General features: G+C 37.4%; 1 pseudogene across 1 annotated transcript in view; it reads left to right on the top strand.

Moving 5' to 3' along the window:
* LOC143669763 (disintegrin and metalloproteinase domain-containing protein 20-like) overlaps positions 1 to 24,978 on the top strand; it is a 74,470-nt pseudogene extending 49,492 nt beyond the window's left edge. Inside the window, exon 5 of the transcript XR_013169048.1 lies at positions 22,476 to 24,978. The product of XR_013169048.1 is annotated as a disintegrin and metalloproteinase domain-containing protein 20-like (transcript). The remainder of the gene's footprint in view (positions 1 to 22,475) is intronic.

Below are 24,978 nucleotides of genomic sequence, written 5' to 3'. Positions count from 1 at the left end.
GGCTTCAAATTCACAATCACTTTCCCCAAGTCACATGTGCTATATTAAACTGCTTTGTGGAGCACTGGTAAGCTACTCTAAAATTTCTAAATGTCATAGTTTCCTAAGAGCATGTTATATACTTTTAGAAACAAAGACAATCTTCCTAAAGTACCTGTACTCTCTCCTGAATAAGATGCTTATCAGATTTTTTGATCATTATGTTCTACATATATAATCAGTAATTCACAATATCATCACATAGTTGCATATTCATCATCGTGATCATTTCTTAGAACATTTGCATCAATTCAGAAGAAGAAATAAAAAGACAACAGAAAAAGGAATAAAACAAAAACAGAAAAACAAATATATATATATACCATACCCCTTACCCCTCCCTTTCATTGATCATCAGCATTTCAAACTAAAATTATTTTAACATTTGTTCCCCCTATTATTTATTTTTATTCCATATGTTCTACTCATCTGTTGACAAGGTAGATAAAAGGAGCATCAGACACAAGGTTTTCACAATCACACAGTCACATTGTAAAAGTTATATCATTATTCAATCATCCTCAAGAAACATGGCTACTGGAACACAGCTCTACATTTTCACGCAGTTCCCTCCAGCCTCTCCATTACATCTTGAATAACAAGGTGATATCTACTTAATGCATAAGAATAACCTCCAGGATAACCTCTCGACTCTGTTTGGAATCTCTCAGCCATTGACACTTTATTTTGTCTCATTTCACTCTTCCCCCTTTTGGTTGAGAAGGTTTTCTCAATCCCTTGATGCTGAGTTTCAGCTCATTCTAGGATTTCTGTCCCACATTGCAGGAAGGTCCACACCCCTGGGAGGCATGTCCCATGTAGACAGGGGGAGGGTGGTGAGTTTGCTAGTTGTGTTGGCTGGAGAGAGGAGAGGCCACATCTAAGCAACAAAAGAGGCTCTCTTGGGGGTGACTCTTAGGCCTAATTTTAGGTAGGCTTATGCTGATCAGATTTTGACTTGAATATGTCAGGAACCTCGAGAGTTGATTTGTGAGTACTTGAGTGATAGAAATTAACCCCTAATTTAATTTTCCAAGTTAAGAAGTAGAGACACATAGACTGAAAATTAAAAGTCTAGCAGTCCATGCCTGAGAAAAATAGGTCATTGAGAATTAATCCAAGCTTTACTAAAAAATTCACTCACCTCTGACCTAGTCCAATCCATGATTGCATTGAGGTAATCAATTTCTTAGCTTATCTTTCTAACAGAGGAAGAAGGAAAACTCTCCAGTGGAGCCTCTAAAATGCCGATAGTTGTTTTATTCCCAAAGACCAGCATGCAATAAGAAATGATCAACCATGCTAAAAGTCAAGAAATTTTAGCTTAATATTTAGAGAAGAGAAAATTTAAAAATGAACAAACATAAGAGAAACAAGAAATAGTGTCAGAGTTGATCCATCTCTTGGAACAAGAGTACGTAAAAAGTTACTACAATTAATATATTAAATACAGAAGAAAAATGAGAAGATGTACAAAATACAAGAAAATAATATATAATATTCCAGTAAATTTGAATCCATAAGAAGTATTAAAATAATATGTTATAATTAACAAATACAATATATGGATGGATTGATCAGTGTTTTGGACTGAGCAGAATACAGACAGCATTACTTAAAGTCCCCATATTGAAGCACACAGGAAAAATGTATTTAAAATAAGAGGATATGAGATATATGACTGTATCAAAAGTTCCAACATCCCTAATATTGGACTACCAGATAAAGTAAAGAGATAATTGAGTATAATTATTTACAGAGATGATGGGTCAAAATTTTTTTAAGTGAGGAAATCTGTCATACTACTACTTCAGAGTAAGTCACAGATTTCTTGGAGACATTGTTAATTTTTCCTTTACTTGTTTGCGTTCTTCAGATTGTGTCCTATCAATCTTCATGATGGCTGGTTCATTCTTTTGCCTGCTTAAATCTTCTGCTGATGTCCTCTATGTTTTCATTTTACTTATTATAGTTTACACCTCCAGAACTTCCAGGAGGTTTTAAAAGTTATTTCTAAAATTATTTCTTCTCATCCACTTGGTCTGAAGAGTCTTCTTTCCTTGCCTGACAGATCCATCAGTAGCCTGAGGAACGTCAGTCTGCCACATGCCATGTTCCGAATGCTGCTAAGTACTTGCACCCTTAACATATGCACAGCTTTCTAGATACCTACCAGTGAATGTGGTCCAAGGAGGAGTTTTCTTGGCTGTCTCTTTCCCTGATTCTCTCTATTAAACCTTTTGCTTGTCTGTCATTCTGCTTGTTTCTACTAGAAACAAGTGTCTAGAGTTAACTAGCTCCCACTTAATTGTTTCATTTAAAAATCCACATTGCTTTCACCAATGCCCTTAATTGTCTTCTGAAGTAAAGTCAGTTTCCTTAGGCAGAGCTGTCCTTATGGCCTGGCTGTGCCACAGAGAAGAACTTCTGTGTCCCTAAACAAGCCAGAGCTAAGGACAACGGCCCACTTGTTCTGGTGTGACAACCTGAGAAGGCTAATACTGAACAAAAGCGGGGTATTCTCTGCCCAATTTGCAGAATAGCCAATCCATGACACCAGGGTTTCAAAGAGAGGCAGAATTTAATACTGCTTGTGAAGCAGGAGATCAGAAGGCGTATCAGCCCAACAATCCTTGTCCCCAAGGCTAGGGCGATCAGGTTTTTTTTTTTTTTTTGGATTCAAGCTAGTGAGATAGTTGTTACCTAACAATAGTCCATAAATGGGACTGAGACTAGGGGAGAATAACCATTACAACAGGGACTATAAACAGAGCTAAGACTAGGCTAGAGTAACCATTACAATAGGCTAGAATTACCATTACAGTAGTAAGGGTAAACAAGGATGAGACTAGTTAAATTTCAATAATTTCAGGTATTAACTTCTGCCTATTCTGCTATATAGAAAGAAACACATCAATAAAATAATTTAGTAATCATAATCATGTGTTAATTCTTAATTTCTCAGTTACACTTCTTCCATTTTATTTTCGTCCATTCCTCAATCTTGAGTGATATCTGGGCAATAACCATTCTAACTCCTTCATGCTGAAAAGGGGGTATCCTGTCAATGAGGAATGAAACTGGTTGTTGCTCTGGAGAGAATAGTACTTCTGGGTTTCAGGGCTTGTCTGGCAAAGGAACAATCTGGAGGCTTCACATCTCTGAAAAAGAAACCTTAATAAGTAATTGGAAATTATAGATTTAAATGAAAGGAGTAGAGGATGTGATTTATAACTATGTTACATTGGAAAAATAACTGTTGATTTTAGATACGACCTGGGGTGTTCCTTAGGGTTTTCAGAAATAGTGTCTGAGACCTGCATAAGACAACTTCCAGAATGATCTCATGACTCTACTTGAAATCTCTTAGCCACTGAAACTTTATTTTTTTTCTCCCTTTAATTGCCAACCCCACGGTGTCAGGGAAATTTATCCCTGGAAGTCATGTAGCATGGTGTCAGGGAAATTTACCCGGGAAAGTCATGTTTCACATAAGGGTAAAGATAGTGAGTTTATTTGCAGAGCTTGGCTTAGAGAGACCACATTTGAGCCACAGAGACTTTCAGGGAGTGACTCTGAGGCATTATGTCATATTAGGCAAAGCTCATTTATTTTTAGAGTAAATTAGGAGCCCCTGTTGCTTGAATACCCCATCTGGGAAAGTTTAATCTTTCCACACTTTTTTACCGGATCCCTCAAGGGACCTTGCACATACGTTTTAGTTATTTCCCAAAAGATTCTGAAAATAATCAGGTTATTATATCAACTTATACGGAATGCTAAGATCTCATTTCCTAGTCTAGTTCCATGCCACTTAAAGCTGAATTAGGTTGTTAAAATAAACTGTCCAGACAGGTTAAATTAGATAGTGGGCCCCAGAAAATTTAAATTTTGGAAAAAATAAATCTCTCCTACTATGGCCTCACACAGAAATTAAAGTTTTAAAATTCAGACTATATCATCTTTTAATCTATATTCTAATTTACTTTCATCCCAGCTAAATTAGCCTGCTTAACATCCGTCATGGAAGTCTAATCTTTTTCAATTTCTTTAACAGTTGCTGTGCGATGTAATGTTGTTTTTTTAATACTTCTAGAGCTAGAGAACTCTGAATCTGAGTCTCAGATGTCTCACAAATACCCAGAGTTCCAGGTTATACAAGGAGCAAAGCATCTCAGAACTTAGAAATAACAAAGCTCAGGCATAGATGTGACTGCAGTAAGAGTCACATCTAGGTTTAATTTTCTTATAAGCATTTTCTAATTGAAGCCTTTTCCATAAATAAGAACATATGGCAGTTGGCTTATATTGGAGTCACCAACCACAAACCATAACAGAAGTTTCGTCCTTTCTCACATTTACATATGTTCTAGTTTGCTAGCTGCCAGAATGCAATATACCAGAAACGGAATGGCTTTTAAAAAGGGGAATTTAATAAGTTGCTAGTTTACAGTTCTAAGGCTGAGAAAATGTCCCAATTAAAACAAGTCTATAGAAATGTCCAGTCTAAGACATCCATCCAGTGAAAGTTACCTTCGTTCAAGAAGGCCGATGAAGTTCAGGGTTTCTCTTTCAAGTGAGAAGGCACAAGGCGAACACAGTCAGGGCTTCTCTCTCAGCTGGAAGGGCACATGGTGAACACTACGTCATCTGCTAACTTTCTCTCTTGGCTTCTGGTATCATGAAGCTCCCCGAGAGGCGTTTTCCTTCTTCATCTCCAAAGGTCGCTGGCTGATGAACTCTCTGATTTGTGGTGCTGCAGCATTCTCTGATCTCTCTGAATCTCTCATTCTCCAAAATATTTCCTCTTTTGTAGGACTCCAATAAATCAGTCAAGACCCACCCAAATGGGTGGAGACATGTCGTCCCTTAATCCAATTTAACAACCACTCTTAACTAAATCACATCATCCAGGGAGATGATCTGATTACACTTTCAAACATACAGTATTGAATAGAGATTATTTTACCTTTATGAAATGATATTTTGATTAAAACATGGCTTTTCTAGGGGGCATACTTCCTTTCAAACCAACACAACATATTTACCGGGGTTAAATTAATTAACAGATAGAATGTAATTTGCATACTTGCCTTGTTTCTCTTTTAAAGTCCATCTTTGTTGACAACCTGTACTTTTAGAGAAGCATTAGACCATGGTAGTGTAACTGACAAGTACAATTGATTGTTTCCATGATCTGTATCAATATTAGTACATAACATGGACAGTGAGAATATTGTCAAGTCTTTAGGAATTTTATACTATCTCTAAATAAATTAATAACATTTCACCCATACAACATTAATTAAAAGGACAGAAAATTCATTTTACTTATTGTAATGTCTCCAAAATGCTTACTATGTAATGTCACATCATTTTACAAGGTAAAAGGAGAAATTCTTTGCTACATTTTGAAATAAAAGATATCCCATAGGGTTTAATTTTAGGAGGGTAAAATGTCAAAAGTTTTCAGATCTGAACCTATGTTGTGTTAGTTAGGGTTCTCTAGAGAAAAAGGACCAACAGGGGAATTCTGTAAATATGAGATTTATAAAGGTGTCTCATGCAACCTTGGGAAGGGAAGAGTCCAAAATCCATAGAGCAGGCTGTTAAGCTGGCAGCTCCTATGAAGGATGAGGACTAATTTCACAAAAGAGGCTTGCTGGCTGAAAAAGCAGTGAAAGAGTCTTTGTTCCATCTTTTTTTTTTTTTTTTTTTTTTTTAAAGAGAGAGGGAGGAAGGGAAGGAAAGACAGAGAGAAGGAAGGAAGGATGGAAGGAAGGAAGGGAGGAAGAAAGGGAAACATCTTTAAACATTTTCTTGTTTTATTGTATTTTGTTTGTTTGTTTGTTTTTTACATGGGCTGGGGCCGGGAATCGAACCGAGGTCCTCCGGCATGGCAGGCAAGCACTTTGCCCGCTGAGCCACCGCGGCCCGCCCTCTTTGTTCCATCTTAAAAGCCATCAGATGATTGGATTATTGCATTGTGGAAGACTTCTCTTACTTAATTGCAGATGTAATCAGCTACAGATGCAATCAACAGACTGATGATTTAATAAACCAGCCTTCCAGTTTATCAACCAGCAATGAAATATCCTTGCAGCAGTGCTCAGGCCAATGTTTGCCTAAGCAGACTACTGGGCATAATCATTTCACCAAGTTGACACCAGAGTCTAACCATCAAAGTCCACTCCTTGTCAACTTGGCAGCTATACATGTCACCTTGTTTCATGGTTATGTCCATGTGTCAACTTGGCCAGTTAGTGGTGCCGTTTGTCTGGTTGGGCAAGTGCTGGCCTGTCTGTTGCTATGAGGACATTTTGTAGAATTAAATCATGATCACATTAGCTACATCTATAGCTGACTGCATTTGTAATCAGCCGAGGGGAGTGTCTTCTGCAATGAGTGACATTTAATCTAATCACTGGAAGGTTTTTAAGGAGGATTCACAAGAGACAGTCTCTTCCTGCTTCAGCTGGTGAGCCTCTCCTGTGGAGTTCATCCAGAACCCTCATCGGAGTTGTCAGCTTCACAGCCTGCTCTACAGATTTTGAACTCTACATTCCCATGTTTACGTGAGACACTTTTATAAATTTATATTTGCAGACATTTCCTGCTGAGAACATTTCTCTAGAAAACCGTAGCTAATATACCTTGAAAGATATTTAATTTCCAAATAGAACACAATAGCAGACATATATTTTGCCAAATTATGCTCAGTGGTCCTGCGTACAACTGGAAGTGCAGTACAGCTCGCCATAATAGCATGGAAGTCCTTAGGAAACATTCACTCTTAAACTCATATCCTGACTTAATTGCTATATCATGAGTAATAAAACTTATGTCATATTATAAGAGGAAAACAAGATATTTGCTTATGTACAAATGCAACCATATTCATAACAAAACAGGGAGAAAATATTCGTACAATCACTGTCCTCATTTTTGTAACTGGTCACATGTTCATAGTTCCTGCTTATCACTACCATCTTCTACTGCCAATTCCATGTCCCTTTACTCTCAGCAAGCATTTCAGCTAGCCATGGTTCATTGCCAGGTGGGGTAACCGAGACCTTCATTCCTGAAGTTTCTAGGCCATTGGTAGACCTGCATTGATTGGGTTGTTGCAGTTTTCCATTGACTTTAATCATAGGGAAAGGTAGTACTAAGAAATCTCTAAAGGATCTCCTGTATTCTAAGAAAACTCTTCTTTACTTCCATTGCATAGTTGCAGTCCTATTTCCCCTTGATAGTCACAGATCAATCACCCTCGACAGAACAGTATTCCCCTTTCATGCCTGTTGATTCAGTGGCATGACCTTAACAAAAGACCTTCTCAACTTCAAACTGATAAAAGAAAGGAAACCAAAGTGGAACTTGGACTCACAACCACCAGTGTAGGCACTTCAGTGACTGAATCCCGTATGCCTGAGATCTGTACTGGTTATTAACTGGTTGAGAATAAACTGGGCTAAGGTAGGACTAATCTACTATCTTAATCCTGTTAACTGAAAGCAAAAAGAGAGATAGTTTTCACAAAGAGCAGGTAGTTTAACAAAGTCACTCACCTGGATGATGTCTGTACCAAGGACTTCTTCTCTCCCCCAAAATGAAGCATCATTGAGGACATCAATGCCAGGGAGGACATAATTGATTTTTGTTCACTGAGCTCTAGACGATAGTCTATGTGGCTACTCAGGGTCAGTGGCTGACACCATATCAGGGTCATGGAGTCCTCAGACAGGTGTCTTTTTTTAAAAAAATATGTTTATTGATAAATTTTCACACACATACATTCCATACATGGTGTATAATCAGTGGCTCACAATATCATCACATAGTTATGTATTCACCATTGTGATAATTTTTTAGAACATTTGTGTCGCTCCAGGAAAAGAAAAAGAAAAAAATTCATAATACCATACCCCCAACCCTCCTTCTCATTGACAACTATTATTTCCATCTACCCAATTTATTTTACCCTCTGTCCCCCCAAATATTTATTTATTCTTTACCCATATTTTTTACTCATCAGTCCATATCCTGGACAAAAGGAACAAAAACAAGGTTTTTACAATCCCACAGTCACATTGTAAAAATTATATCTCTGTACAATCATCTTCAAGAATCAAGGCTACTGGAACACAGCTCAACAGTTCCAGGTACTTCCCTCCAACCATTCCACTGCAGCATAAACTGAAAAGGGATATCTATATAAGGCATAAGAATGACCTCGAGGATAACCTCTCAACTCTGAAATCTCTCAGCCACTGAGACCTTATTTTGTCTCATTTCTCTCTTCCCCCTTTTGGTCAAGAAGACTTTCTCAATCCCATGATGCCAGGTCCTGGTTCATCCCAGTAGTTCTGTCCCATGTTGCCAGGGAGATTTACCCTCATGTCCCATGTAAGGGGGAGGGCAGTGAGTTCACCTGCTGAGCTGGCTTAGACAGAGAGGCCAAATTTGAGCAACAAAACAGATTCTCTGGGAGTGACTCTTAGGTCATGCAGGTGTCTTAAATACCCAGTACAATCAGGTACCAAATTATTTTGGCTCAAAAGTGAATCCTTGCCCAATGCACAGATAAAACCAGTAGGCACAGGGAGTTTGAGAGATAAAAAGTTTATTTAGCAGAGGCTGATCTCATGAAGACATGAAGATAGTATTTTCCTTCTCAAGTTTGAAGGGTGAGATATTTTTTTTTTTTTTTTTTTTTTTTTTAGAGAGAGGGAGGAAGGGAAGGAAAGACAGAGAAGGAAGGAAGGATGGAAGAAAGGGAAACATTTTTAAACATTTTCTTGTTTTATTATATTTTGTTTGTTTGTTTGTTTTTTACATGGGCTGGGGCCGGGAATCGAACCAGGGTCCTCCGGCACGGCAGGCAAGCACTCTTGCCCGCTGAGCCACCGCGGCCCGCCCGGGTGAGATATTTTTATTAGATTAAAAAGGGGAGAAGGGGATAGGGAGGTGTGACATTTGGAAAGGATTTATGTACCCTAGAAAAGTTATGTTTTAATCCTAATCAATCTTGTGGGAATGACTGTTTCTTTTAATCCTTATTCAATAATTAAGGTTGGAAACTTGATTAGGTTATTTCCACGGAGATGTGACTCATCCATTCCAGGTGTGTCTTGATTAGTCTATTGGAATCCTTTAAAAGAGGAAGCATTTTGGAGAAAGCTTCAGAAGGACAGGAGAACAACAGAGCAGAGTCACAAGAATGATGAAAACTAGAGCCCATGCAACTAGAGACCTTTGGAGATGAAGAAGAAATATGCCCCCAGGAAAGCTTCATGAAGCAAGAAGCCTGGAGTGACAGCTAGTAGACATTGCCATATTCGCCATGTGCTTTTTCAGTTGAGAGAGAAACCTTTCTTCAGTGACAATAAGCTCTTGTTGGTGCCTTAATTTGGACATTTTTATAAATTGCTTTATTTAGGATATTTTCTCGGCCTTAAAATTGTGAACTAGCAACTTATTAAATTCCCCCTTTTAAAAAGCCATGCCATTTCTGGTGTATTGCATTCTGGCAGCTAGCAAACTAGAACAGGAGGCTAGGCCTGTTGGCATATTGGAGTAGACTATTAAATATTCTAATATAGGGTTGCAGGTTAGCTATTATTAATGGCTGTGTCTACATTTTAAATTAGGGAATTGCAAATTGGTTATCATCATTGGCTAATGGGTTCTGTTACCTTCAGCAGTGGGCTCATGATGTTGCTGGAATTTATGATGGTCAGACTTCTTGCTTTCTTTCAGATCTGTTATTATCTTTTCTGCTGTTTATGTCTATTAGGGTCATTTAAGTTCAAGCTTTTTTTTTTTCCTGCACATACTTTCAGCATTAAAGAAACCAAGCACCTGGGTTACAATTTCAGTGAGTTACCACAGTTACAGGTTATTTGTTCCTGGCTACATTACAATATATCAGAAAGTTAGAAGTATTTGGACAATGATTCAGTAGCTATATTTGTTGGTACTCTATTACATTATCACCAAGGTGTTAACCAAATCACAGGACCCCTAAAAAGTTTGAGTCATTATCCCTTAGCTGACTTAGCAGAAGACCAAGACAGAGCAGGGATTATTTCAAAAGATCCTCATAAAATTCCTAGAAGTATGACATTTATTCCAGAATTTATTTCAGAAAACCACAATGAGCTTGGACTGTAGGGAAAAAAGGAAAATACAAAATGAAAGAAAACTATAGAATTCTCGAATTTCTCTTGGCAGGAAGCAGACTGATGAACTACTAAGCTGGTAACAAGTACTGCCTTCCATGAAAAAGGAATGATGACTCAGAAATTGGAACCAAAACCAAAGGAAAAAGTCAAGATCAATACAGGATTATTTTCAGGCCTTGAAAACTAACTGACAAATACTGTGTGGTGTCAGCTGGATTTCAGAGCTTCCATTGATTAGTGCTGTTTTCTACCTTCCAATTCCCAAGTTTTGTAATGGAGTGTCTATAGCTCACACTCTCTTCAGTTCCACCATGGCATGTTGGCTGAGTTGGAGACACAAAAGGAGTACCTTTCACTCCACAGGCCTACAGAAGAGAGAGAAATTTCCCAGGAACTTTATTTAATGGATTGCATCCAAGAGCCTCAAATATACCTCCATCTTATTTAGATGATGCAATTTTATATCCTGCCATAATGGGATGAAGATTTCAGAGACCTTGGAATGGGGTGAATGTATTTTGGGTATGGCAAGGAATTGAATTATCATGTACAGGTATCACACTGTGTTGGTCACTCCCTAAAAATAGCAAGCAAGAAATCACTCCTTATTTAAACCCTTCCTCTTGTTCCTTCTTCAAACCAACTGAATATGAAAAAAAAGTGATGGGGTACAATTCCATGATGTTTCTTTATAAAAGTCTGTTTCAGCAAATTATAGTGAGACAGATTCTCCTACTGGATTGAAGAAACGGGGATTTGCACTGTGAAATGCCTACGAGAAAGTCATTAACAGAGAAATAGGGCAACTTCTTCCTATAACCAGGTAACCAACGAGGACCCTCACTCATCCAACAACAAGAAAAAAAAAAAAGAAAACAGTCTGTAGGAGCTTGGAAGTAGATTCATTCCCATTTTACCCTCACGATGAGATGATTTTCCCCACTAAAATTTGATTGCATTTCTGTGAGACCCAGAGCAGAGGACCCAATTAAGTTGTATCTGGACACATGATCCAGAGACACTGTGACATAATAAATATATGTTTTCTAATCCATTAAAATAGTGGTACTATCTTACCCAGCAGAAGGAAACTCATGTCCTTTATAGGACATGCTTTTCCATTCTTTCCTTTGTTTAGTCTTATTCAGACAGGCCTATAGAGATAAAAATGCATGTGCTATCTGTTTTAGAGATTAAGCATACTGAAAAAAAAGAAGAAAAAAGTGATGATTCTTGGTGGAAATTTGGTTTTCTCTTTGTTCTAAGCTCTTTGAGGTATATGTCTATTTTAAATTCAGTTTCCATAGAATTTAAAATTCAAACCCTGGTCATTTATCAGTTGAAAGAGAACAGCTTATCTGCCCCCAAAGCTATCCCATAAAACCTCTAAATATATGCACTGTAAAGTTAAGTCAAAAGTTTGAGTCATTATCCCCTAGTTGACTGAGCAGAAAACCAAGACAGAAAAGGGATTATTCAAAAGATCCTTATAAAATTCCAGAAATGTGACATTACTTCCAGGAATTTTGCATTACTGACACTGGCAGAAAAATAATTGTCCATATTTAAGTCACAATGTGAACAAATAATGATACTGGAAGAAAATGAATTTGTCAGAATAGAGCCAAAGAACTTGATTGTCATACTAGGCACTTATGGGAGGAATCGGTAATATGAAACCAAGATCAAGTGGGTTTGGGACTGCCAACATATTTGGGTAGGCTCCACATTTTCCTCTCTGTGGAACTCCAGATATAGGTCAAAGAATAACTCAAACACTAGTAGAAGAAGACTTGCAATATGTAAAGAAAATTTTGGTGGAGAGAGTCTCAAGGAGATTCTTAGTCAATAATCAGGGAGACAATTATATTTATTGATGGATCAATAATTACCTAAGAGTCTTTATATTTTGGGTTTGATTTGGTTTGGTTCACCACATTTTCTGTGGTTTAGGTTTGGGTTTATTTTGTTTTAGGCAGAGCAGGAAAGGTACAAACCTGAGAGCTCTATCGGCCAGAACATTGTCTAAAAATCACTGTTCATTTTCTTCTCATAATCAGATACAATCTACATTGACTACCTCAGATGCCTGTTTAAGAATTTCTCTTTCCTGAATTGTTTTATGTATATGAACAAGTTGGAGACTACTTTGTCTTAGGAAGGGTGAGCCAGAAGTTTGTCCACAGAAAATCTCGCTGGGCATATGCTGTTCAGATTGTTAATTGCTATTTAAGTAACTACTTCAATTTAGTGACTTGAAACAAAACCTATTTTGTTATTCTTAAAAATTGTGCAGGCCAGGAATTCTGGAAAGTCTTGAATAGGCATTTTTTTTTTCTCCTTATGATGTTGACTGAGTTATCTTGGTGGCATTCAGATGCTGACTTGCCTTTATGGAGAATTCTGACACTTTCAGTCACATTTCTGTTGGCTTGCCAGAGATGGCTGGGTTTCTAGGTTTAGCAGGGTCTGTGTACTAATGAGTCTAGGTATGGCTTCTGAAGCAGCATAGTCTCCTTACTCTAGGGTGTTGCAAGTGCCATTAATCCAGGAGTCCTGGGTATGTAATATGGAGCTTCTTATGACCCGGAATCCTAGGGCCAGTATACCACTTCTGTCATGTTCTATAGTTCAAGCCGAGGATAAGTCTAGGCTCGATCAAAGAGAGGTAAGGGAACGGATGGTGAGAAGGGAGCGGGGGAAGACTTCACCTTAAAATGGAGAACATTTATGTAAAAGATAGGAAGGACTGATGTCAACCTTCATGGAAAGCTACTACATGCCACACATAGCTCCAGCAATTTTTCCAGGGTGGCCCACTTTCTTGAGAGGCAGATAGGCATGCAGACATACCAGAAAGAACCAAAAAGAAATAATATTATAATAAATAATTGTTCACCTTTGTGTTATGTTTGCAATATAAAATATTAAAAATAAGTGTTTATTGAACAATTATATATTGTTCTGCATATTTCATTTTCTATTATATCAATTCTATCACTGAAACAAAACAGCAGAATGACTAGCTGAAACTGTCAAATAGCAGTAGTTAATAGTTGGCTGATTTAATAAGTAATATGAGTGAGAAACAATTTTTGTATGATGCTTCTTTCTATTCCCTGATTCAGGAATGTATTTGCATGCATTTTTTAAAGTCTTAATTGACTATCGAAATTTATATTTTAGTTTATATTCATAAGATTCGTAGAAGCAAGTCTTTTAAAGAAGAAATGACATACACAATGTCATTAATATAGTATCTAATTAAACAGATACTACAGAATTTTATAAACTAAGAGTTTCATGATTTTCTACCATGACATGGTAACATATTCTGTTATCCTTTTATTTTTCCAATAATACTTCCCTGATGACAGTAATACATAATTATTCTAACAGAAGTCAGAAAAGCAGAAAAAGGGTACAAAATACAGATGGGAAAATAGAATACATTAAACAACATATCAAATGATTTAAATGATCCAAGTAAAGGACCAAGATTATTGAATTGGATGAGAAAGCAAGAAACAGCCTTATAATGTCTATAATAATACAACTTCAAATATGAAAATGCAATTAGGTTGAATAGAAAAAGATGGATAATGATACCTCTAGTAAATGATAATGACAAGAAATAGAGAATGGTTCTATTAATATCCAAGTAGACAGTATAAAAAAATTATTACCTGAAACAAATAGGGACATTTCATTGTGAAAAATGGGTTAATTGATTGATAAAGATTGTATTTCAATTCTAAATTATGCAAAATACTAGCATGTCTTAGAGATATTGTGGGTTTTGTTCCAGCCTACTGCAGTAAAATTGATATTATAATAAAGTGAGACGCATGATTTTTGTTTGTTTCCCAGTACATATAAATTTATGTTTACACTAGATTGTATTCTACTAAGTTTTCAATAGCATTATGTCTGAAATACAATATAAAGAACTTAATTTAAAAATGGTATTGCTAAAATATGCTTTTCATCATCTGAGCCTTCAACAAATTATAATCTTTTTTCCTGCTGGAGGGTCTTATGTCGATATTGATGGTTACTGAATGATCAGGTGGTGGTTATTGAAAGTTGGGGTGGATGTCAAAATTTCTTAAAATAAGACAATAATGAAATCTGACACATTGATTATTCCTTCCGTGAAAGATTTCTCTGTAGCATGAAAGGCTGTTTGATAGCAGTTTATTCACAGAACTTCTTTCAAAATTGGAGTCAATGTTCTCAAGCCCTGCCTCTGCTTTATCAACCAAGTTGACGTAATATTCTAAATGCTTTGCTTTCATTTCAAGAATTTTCACAGCATCCTCTCCAGGAAGAGATTCCATCTCAAGAAACAACTTTCTTTACTCATCCATTATAGTTTAATCAAGAGATTGTGGCACCTCTATCACATCTTCAGGCTCTGCTTCAAAGTGTACTTCTGCTATTTCCACCACACCTGCAATTTACTTCCTCTACTAAAATCCTGAATCCCTCAAAGACATCCTTGAGTGGGTGATGTCATCAACACAGTGATGTAAGATATCCCCAGGAAAAATCTCCCAAAGATTCAACAAAAAAAAAAAGGGACAAATCTCACTTCCTTAGAACTTTGGAGGAATACAGAGACTGAAGAAGGATTCCACAAATGCCCAATCAAAGAAAGAGAAAACCACCAGGTAAGAAATCTCCATCCCAGATGGGCGATCTCCTCCTTCCCCTCACTTGGTCCCATGGGGCTTGGGAAGTGCCAGCTGCTGGGATCTTTCCCACCTCCTACTGGGGATAAAAATTATAAACACACTCACAGCAGAGTTAGATAACCACATACACGCACACACGGGGACCCAAGTCCATGGAGATCCAGTACAGAATAGCAAACTGCTGAGAAAGTGAATGCTGCTGAGGAATGCTGAAAACAAAAGGGCCCCAAGGAAGGGCTTCCAAAATGGAGGACTAGGGGAGGAATGGCAGGGAGTAGCCTGGCAGAAACTGCATCAGCTGTCTGAAGATCCACGAAATGGGAGTGCAGTTCAACACCCTGGACAGTGCAGGATGAAGGTCAAAGAATGTACTTGCTTACACACTCCTGGTGCCCATTCTGCACCTTTGAGTGAAGCAGCTGCAAGAAGCCCAATCTTTGCCTGGTGAGTGTGGCTCTAGACTAGGCTGGCTATGGGAGTCCATTGCTCCAACTACAGAGGGGGACACAGCCTAACACTGAGCCAGATATTGGCCACAAAGTGAGAATATGGGAATCCCCACTGTTTCAGCCCCTCCCACTCAGGCACTGAAGGGTGCCACTGTTTCCACAGCTTCAGAGTTGAAATAGGTAGTTGAAGAGTGCCACCTGCTGGACAAAATGGAAAGTGCAGGGGAAAGAGGACTCTCTGGAATCCTTCCAAACCCTATCCCAGGGCCCAGTGGATCTAGCAGAGGTACGCAGCCCTGTCTTGGCCATGAAATACTCGCAATCCAACTGTCAAACCCAAGCAGTAATGAAAACCCAGACAAGAGAGAAATTTCAAAATATTCAGACGACCAGATATCAGAAAAAAAAAAATCACAAGGCATACTGAAGTTCAGGAAGACCCAGGTAAAGGAACATATTAAAAAGTTGGAGGAGACACAGAATTTGGAAAAACTAAAGACATTCAAATGCATCTCCTAAAAACTTCAGTATGATGGTTATAAACATAAATGCTACTAAAAAGACACAGGGTGAATATAATGAATTGGAAAGAATACATTGAAAAATAACAGATCTTATGGAAATGAAAGACACTATAGAGGAAATTAAAAATACACTAGAGACACACAAAAGCAGAGTTGAATAGGCAAAATAAATGATCAACAAGCTAAAAGACAGAGCAGTTAAATTTGACCACACAAAAGAACAAAGGGAGAAAAAAATGGAAAATTAAAGAACAGTCTCAGGGAAATGATTGACAACACAAGCAAACAAACTGTGCATCACGGGTGTCCCAGAAGGGAAAAAGGTCAGGAAGAATGCTTGTGGAAATAATGGCTGAAAATTTCCCAACCCTTATAAAAGACATAAATATACAAATCCAAGAATCCCAAGGTACTCCAAATAAAATTAATCCAGACAAACCACTCTAAGACACACAGTATTCAGGCTGTTATATGCTGAAGAGAAGAAGAGAATTCTGAAAGCAGCAAGAGAAAAGTGATTCCTGTATAAGAGAAACCAAATAGAACTAAATGCTTGTGCTTGTTACGTTCTGGTGTCAACTTGGCCTAAGGATTATGCCCAGCTTTCTGGACGGGCAAGCGTTGGCCTGACCATTGCTGCAAGATATTTCATGTCTGGTTGATAAAACCTCAGGCCAGTGTATTAAGTCATCAGTCAGTTGATTGCATCTGCGGCTGATTACATCTGTGATCAACTAAGGCAAGGAGCATCTCTCACAAAGAGATAATCACATCATTCAAGGGCTTTTAAGGAAGAAAGATTTTTTCATTGCTTCCTCAGCCAGCAACCCTCTCCTGTTTCTTTAGAGAATCCTGATTAACATAGTTGCTTATTTCTCATCAGAAACTATGGTGGCATGAAGGCAGTGGTATGGTGTAATGAAGATACTGAAAGAAAAACAAATTGCCAGGCATGAATTCTTTATTCACTAAAGCTGTCCTTCATAAATGAGAGTTTAAAATCTTCACAGATAAACAGATAATGAGTTTGTTACCAAGAGACTTATCAGAAATACGAAAGTGAATGCTGCTGGATGAAAAGAAAAGACAGGAGAAAAAGGTGCGGAGGAAAATATAGAAATGAAGAGTACCAGTAAGGGTAACTAAAAGGGTAAAAAAAAAAGATCTGACAAATAAAATTCAAAAGATAAAATGGTTGAAATAAGTACTGCCCTTACAGTGATGACAGTGAATATTAATGGATTAAAATCCCCACTGTTCAGATAGGTAGGAACAGATAAAGTTACGATCCATCTACATGTTGTTTACAAGAGAGTCATTTTAGACTCAAAAATACAAATAGACTCAAAATGAAATTATGGAAAAAGATATTCCATGCAAATAGTAGCCAAAAAATAAGCTGGAGTAGCTATATTAATATCAAAAAATTTATATTTTAAATGTAAAAATGTTGTTACAAGACAAAGAAGGATAGTATATATTAATAAAAGGGGCAATGCATGAAGAATAAATAACAATCATAAATATCTATACACCTAATTAAGGTGCCCCAAAGTACATGAGGAAAACACTGGCAAAGCCGAAGGGAATAATGCGTTTTTCAATAATAGGGGGAAACTTCAACACACAACTCTCTTCAATAGATAGAACATCTAACAGAGAATCAGTAAGAGAAACTAAATAATATAAAAGAACTAGACCTAAAGATATATATAGAACATGGACCCCAAAAGGCAGGTTACAGATTCTCCTCAAGTGCTCATGGACCATTTTCCAGGATAGACCACATTTTGGGGCACAAAATAGATCTTAATATATTTTAACAAACTGAAATTATCCAAAAACATTTAATCTAATCATAATGAAATGAAGCTAGAAATAACATTAATAGCCAGAGAACTAGAAAATCCACAACTATATGGAGGTTGAACACCACACTCTTAATCAGTGAGCCAAAGAAGAAATTGAAAGAGATATCAATAAATATATTGAGACAAAGGAAAATGAAAGCACAACATACCAAAATGTATGGGATGCAGCAAAGGCAGTGCTGAAAAGGAGATTTATAGCCTTAAATGCTGACATTAAAAAGGAATAAGTAAAACAAAAGACCTAACTGAACACCTGAAGAAACTAAAGAAGAAACAACAAACTAATTCCAAAGTAATCAGAAGGAAAAGAAATAGCAATGATTATGGTAGAAAAAAATGGAATTGAGAACAGTAAAAAAAGGCCAGCAGAGAGAATCAACAAAATCAAAAGTTGGTTCTTTAAGGAGGTCAATTAAATTGACAAACAACTTGCTAGACTGACAAAGACGAAAAAAGAGAGAAGATGCAATAAATAAAATCAGAAATAAGAAGGGAGTCATTACTATGGACCCTAGAGAAACAAAATAGACCATAAGAGGATAGGATGAACAACTGCATGCCAACAAACTAGACAACTTAGATGAAATGGACAGTTGCCTAGAAATAGGTAAACAACCTACACTGAAAATAGAAGACCACAATGAACCAATCACAAGAAAAGAGATGGACTCAGTCATCAAAAACTTAAGACAGGGACCTGAAAAGGGAGAGAGGCCCTTGACAAGGACAGATGACACCTGACAGCAGCTGACCCACCTGGAGCCAAAAGACCCCCACCTGAGCCATCCACAGAGAAGAGTGGAGCCAGAGGACCCCTACCTAAGAGAGATGAACACATTCTTCGGCTCATGGGCTTTGGAGTTGCCATAAATAGAGAAGTATACTTTCCCCCCAAAAAAATATCAAGGAAGAAAGGTTCAGGACAGATGGCTTCACAGGTGGGTTTTATCAAGCATTACAAGAAGAGTTAATACCAATCCTGCTCAACAGCTTCCAAAGAACTGAAGAAAAGGGAACATTGCCTAAGTCATTCTATGGTGCCAACATCAGCTTAATACCAAAACCTAATAAATACACACACTACAATAAAAGAAAACTACAGACCAATCTCTGTAATGAATACAAATGCAAAAATCCTCAACGAAATACTAGCAAATAGTTCTTAACAACACATTAAAAGAATTATACACCACGACCAAGTAGATTTTATTCCCGGTATGCAAGAAAATCAATATAATACTCCATATTAAAAAATCAAAAGGGAAAAATTAACATGATCATCTTGATTGATGTAGAATGCTTTTGACAAGATCCAGCATCTAATGGTCTGATTTAAAATGGGTTCACAGCAGCTAGAATGCGATTAAAACTGCAAACATGTCTTTTGTGTAGTACATGATTCAGTCTATAACACTAACATCACCAGAGAAAAACGCCTTTCTGTATCAAACTCTTAAGGTTAAAAAACAACCAAAATTATTCCCACTGTAAACTCCCACCAACCCACTAAGGGCAGATATCTCATAGAGATCTATTTCATAAGTGCCAAGTTAATTTTCCTATTAAGTAATTCCCCACACTATTTTAGTCATCAGATCCCTTCCTCAAAATTTTATATTTGCCTTTTCTTAGTGACAAGAGTTCTCCCTCATTGATGAAGCAAATTTGTATGCAGAAATGAAGTATCTCTTATTTATTATCTGAAATTATAATGAGACTTATAGATGATTATTGACTTATGGCATCATTAGAAAAGGATTTACAATGGAGGTGATTTTTTATGGCTATTGAGGACTTATTGCGTTCCATAATATTGCTCAATGTTGAGTGAATAATCTAGGTTCCCAACAGCAGTCTGAGCAATGTGGCAGAAATGAGCATACTGTGTGTAGGGAGTGTATAGGATGCGTGAGGAAACTAACTTGTCTTTCATAATTAAGTGAAATTAAAATAAAGCTCACTGTAAATTATGACTCCAGGATGTGGAGAATCAAAGCTTGTTGCTATGGTCTGTAGAGCATAGAAAGTCTTGTTGCCAAGCAGTGAAATCTAGAATTTAACAAATTGAGGGACAAAAAGGAGATCTATATTTCGTATTGCCATGTAAAGTCTCAATTAAAAACCTTTGTTTATTGAGATGTCTATCATAAACTGCCTATGACTAGGGTCACAGCTAGAAAAAATCACGGAAAACATTAACTCTTCTACTGGTAAGTTATTCCACAGTGTATTGGTGAGGACAAGAAACACCCAGTATTTGCATAAGTGTGTAGAGGTGCAAACACACATGTAGAAACATGCACAAAGTAGAATTCTTTATTGCTAAGAGTTGAAATCTTGATGAGGTTTTATGTTCCTTAATATTTCTAGCTCTTTTGTACCTTATTTGGTTGGAGGCACTACTTTGTGTTTTTAATGGGTTGTTTCTTGCAATTACCAAAACAAAGAAAAAAGTAAGAAGGGTGTTGGTAATTTGGTACAGGTATTGAAGAGTTTGCAGAAAATTTGGAAAGAAGAGGAAAGAACTTAGATGAAGAATCTAAGACTCTAATTTGAAAGCTCTGTGCAATAATGGAACTAGTCCACATCATTAATGAAAATGTTACATTCTCTCAGTTCATGTGATCTCTGGATTCATTATATAAATAATATAATAAAGGAAAAGAAGATCTAGATCAAAGTCTTTTTGAGTCTTCTTCAGTCATCAACCTCTGCCAAGCTGAGACTTAGTAATAAATTCTGGCAGATTTATACGGATTAAGTTCATTTACAGCAGTATTATATTATTCACAATTAATCAATTCCATTACAATAGCTATTTATTCTCCATAATGTTTACTACAAATACATAAAGAGTAAGATAGATAATAAATCAGGATTTTAGATTTTACTCACTATTTACAGAAGTTCATCCTCAAAATTTTATATAGCGATCTTGCTTTCTTCTTATGGGTCTACTACACTCTGGGAAGTATGGTGCTTGCTTTTAGCTAGAGAATGTACCCAAGTAATGCAAGTAAAATCTGGATTACATTAATTATTATGACATTATTCAGTCTGAAACAAGACCTTCTCAATGAATTGCAATCACATGGCATTAAGACAAATATCAAATCCATATTAAACAAGGATAACGTGAAAATCTTGGTTTTATAATTTAACCTACCACAATTGAAAGTCAATAGTAACAATTTAAAAGCAAAAGATAATTTACATTTGCAGCCTGGCACCCTATATAGTTAAGGAAACTCAGAAATTCAGAAAAGAAGAAATACAGAAAACCAAGGACAAACTATTAAATGCTGAAGTTACTTCCTGACTTCATCATTTATACTGAGTTATAGATATAGCTCATCACAATTATGAGCATGATTTGCCCTTTTAATTGCTCCCCCCATTATAGTATGGGATTTATTTTTACAGCAGTTATCATTGCTTCTTCACTGAGTTTGGAAAGCAGATTAAATGATAAGGCCAATTTGGATTGAAGATTTTGGTAAATGGTTAAATTGGTGGAGTCTAGAGCGTGGTTATGTGGGGAAAAATAAGTGGAATTATGAAATATTTTAAAAACTTAAATAAAATTTGAGTCTTCTAGAAATGTGAGCACTTCGTTTTTATTAAAAATAATAGTTGTGGTCAACTATTTAAAATGGAAGAGTTAGCATAGTTGTGAGTGATAATAAGAAACAGGTCGATAGCTAAAGATCTGTAAAGGTATGTTTTTAAGGCAAAATAAACTAAATGTTGAATGCTTTTAGAAGGAGTCAAAATGTAGGTGAAATTACTGCCAGAGAACAAATTTGTAAATCAGATATTGGATTCCTCTAGGATTGCTTTGTAGAGCTAGGGTAAGGGTGAGAAAAAGTTGAAGTGGTGAAATGGGATGGCAGCCTCTTTCAGAGAACGGGGAATGGCTTTGTTAATGCAAAATCATTGGGACCAAGAATCTGATCTATACGGGGAATGGACATTCTGAGAATGGAAAGTTTCCATCCCACATAACTTCATTTTGTTGATTTATATGTTTTAATAAAATTAAGTATAAGTAGCTTTCCGTGGACATGTGAATAGAAAGAAGATCGTTGCTGATTTTCATAGAGAAAAGTTTCCAGGCACCATTGGGAAATACATCTAGAGAGAAGAGGCTGAGGAACTTGGAATCAACATAAAATAAGCAGAAATGAGTGAACATTTCAAGAGAAATAGAGACTCACAGAAACCAGAAACATACACTGTTACAGAGACGTATATGCAAAGTTTATGAGAAAAATAATATATGAGATTTTTATGTTTCCTGAGTGAGACAGTCAGTTCAAACTGACTTCAAACTGAAAGGAGGTACTATTAATATTTACATTAATTCAACAAGAAAGATATCAGGTCACTGCAGTAAAGAATGATGTGTTTTCTTTTCCCTTAAAATCTTTTTGTTCTAAGTATATTTAATTTTTAGAGACAAGTATAATAAAGGCTTATGTGTTGATTATCCAGTTTCAGTACTGATCAAACTTTAGCCAATAGTCATCCTTTGCCTACACCCCCAGTCTAATTCTGCTTCATCAATTTTAAAGAGCTGATACACGGCAGTATATTCAGGCATATTTTGAACCAAACATACTCCCTTCTATCCCATACCCTTCTCTTCCTCACCAGTCCTAGCCAAGTCAGAACAGTGCGTATCTCCACCCTTCCTTTTTTTTTCTTATAGTGCTGCTGTGCTGATCCTTCAACTCTGGCAGAAGATAGAACCCTACAAGTCATGCTGCTGTAACAGCTAAGAGGGAGGAGCGAGACCAGCAGTGCCTCCTGCCTGCCCTCTTCTGCCCTCATAAAAGTCTCTCTCATGGTGTCTCTCTAATGGTTGGGGGTGAGGTCCTGCTGCAGGTGAGGTTCACTCTCCTGCTGCTCTGGCTGGAGGTGTTCCTGGTCCTCACTGGATGGTCCAAGGATGAGTCCTCCCAGCACCACAGCCCCCCAGAAGTGGTGATTCCCTTGAGGATAATTGGAAGAGGGAAGCACCTAAGGGCTTCAGGCTGGCTCTCCTACAGCCTACACTTAGGGGGCCAGAGACACATTGTCCACATGAAGGTCAAGAAGCTTTTTCTGGCCAGGAACCTCCCAGTGTTCACCTACACAGACCAGGGTGCCCTCCTTGAGGACCATCCCTATGTTCAGAATGACTGTTACTATCATGGTTATGTGGAGGGGGACCCCAAATTGCTTGTTGTCCTCAGTACCTGTTTTGGGGGCTTTCAAGGAACGCTGCAGATAAACGATATCACTTATGAAATCAAACCCAAAATGTTTTCTGCCACATTTGAACATTTGGTGTATAAGATGGACAGTGATGACACACAATTCCTACCCATGAGATGTGGATTGACAGAAGAGGAAATAATGCGACAATTAAAGTTTCAGGAGAGTGATAATCACACTTTGAAGCAAAGCTCATATGAAGGATGGTGGACCCACCTGTTGACTATTGAAATGGCAGTAGTAGTAAACTATAATTGATACCGAACTCTTGGCAGTAGTGAGACAAAAGTGCAGGAGGAAGTTTTCAATATTATCAGTATGGTAGGTACCTATTATGTACCACTGGATATTGAAATAATTTTAGTTGGTATTGAGATCTGGAATTCAGGAGACATCCTTACACAAGAAGGAATAAACCTTTCTTTTGACAGAATTTTGCAAGTGGAAGTCTCAAGGATTGAATTTCCGTATTCCCGATGATGTTTTACATCTTATTGCAGATAAGCCATTCGGTGTCCATCTTGGCTTGGCCAGTATTCGAGCAGTATGTCAAGCTCATGTTAATTGTGCAGTTGTTAGGTTCAGTGGTAAAAAGCTAAACTGATTTTGCGTTCATTATGACGCATGAACTTGGTCATAATTTAGGGATGCGTCATGATACCAGACTCTGTACATGTGGGAAAAAGACATGCATAATGTTCGCAGAAAAAACTGAAGCAAATGTATTCAGCAATTGCAGTTATGCTGAATTTTGGGATGGAGTTTCCAAAAAGGCACATGTGAGCAGCAAAGCAAATCCCCTAGCACTAGTTACATTGAGGCGATGTGGAAACAGTGTCATTGAAGGAGGAGAGGCTTGTGACTGTGTAACTTTAAAATCTTGTAAAAATGATCCTTGTTGTCAGCTGAACTGTAAACTAACTCCTGGGGCTCGTTGTGCTTTTGGGGGGTGTTGTCAAAACTGCAAGATCATGCCATCAGGCGACGTGTGCAGAGCTGAGGTCAGTCAGTGTGATCTTCCAGAATGGTGTGACGGAGCCTCTGCTCAATGCCCAGAAGATGTGTATGTGCAGGATGGAACGCCATGCCTGAGTGATGGCTACTGTTTCAAAAAGAGCTGTACTAGCCGCGATGAACAGTGCAGGATGATATTTGGCAAAGGAGCCAAGAGCGCAAATCAGAGTTGTTGTGAAAAAAATCAACATCCGTGGTGACCGTTTTGGACATTGTGGCATGATTGAATAAAATCAGTATAAATATGTAAAATGTAATGTCTTTGATAACCTGTGTGGGAGAATTCAGTGTGTGAACGTGACGGAAATACCCCAACTGGAGCAGCATTCTACTGTGCATAGCATTGACTTCCATGGTGTTACCTGCTGGGGCACTGACTATCATTTTGGGATGACCATTCCTGATATTGGTGAAGTGAAAGATGGCACGAAGTGTGGTCCAAGAGATATCTGTATCTGCAGGAAATGCGTTAGTATGTCTCTTTTGCAAAGTGTTCACGTCAAACTTGTAACGGAATGGGGGTGTGCAACAATAAAAACCATTGCCACTGTGACTATGGATGGGCACCCCCAAGATGCATACTAAGTGCTTTGGAGGTAGTGTTGACAGTGGTCCACCACCTGACAGAAACGCGACAAAAGAGAAGGAACAGAGCTGTCCCTTTCTAATGCTTTTGCTTATTGCTTTGTTAGCTTTACTTTTATTTTGTTAATTTTGCTTTGCAAGTGACGCAAAAAAAACAAAAAGAGGAAGAGGATATTAATGAGGGCTAAGGAATGAAGAACAAAATCTTATGATCCCAGAAACAAACCAAATCCCTAAATAAATCTCCCATGAATTAAGTTTTAGTCTTCTGGCAGAAGAAAAGAGATCATTGACAGAAAATCCCAAACATGTATTCTACTTCAGGAAATTCAGTTAAAGCTATTAAATAAAGCTCA

The sequence above is a fragment of the Tamandua tetradactyla genome, chromosome 26 (assembly GCF_023851605.1).
Source record: "Tamandua tetradactyla isolate mTamTet1 chromosome 26, mTamTet1.pri, whole genome shotgun sequence".
Taxonomy (NCBI): Eukaryota; Metazoa; Chordata; class Mammalia; order Pilosa; family Myrmecophagidae; genus Tamandua; species Tamandua tetradactyla.
This window is presented reverse-complemented; position numbering and strand designations above follow the sequence as displayed.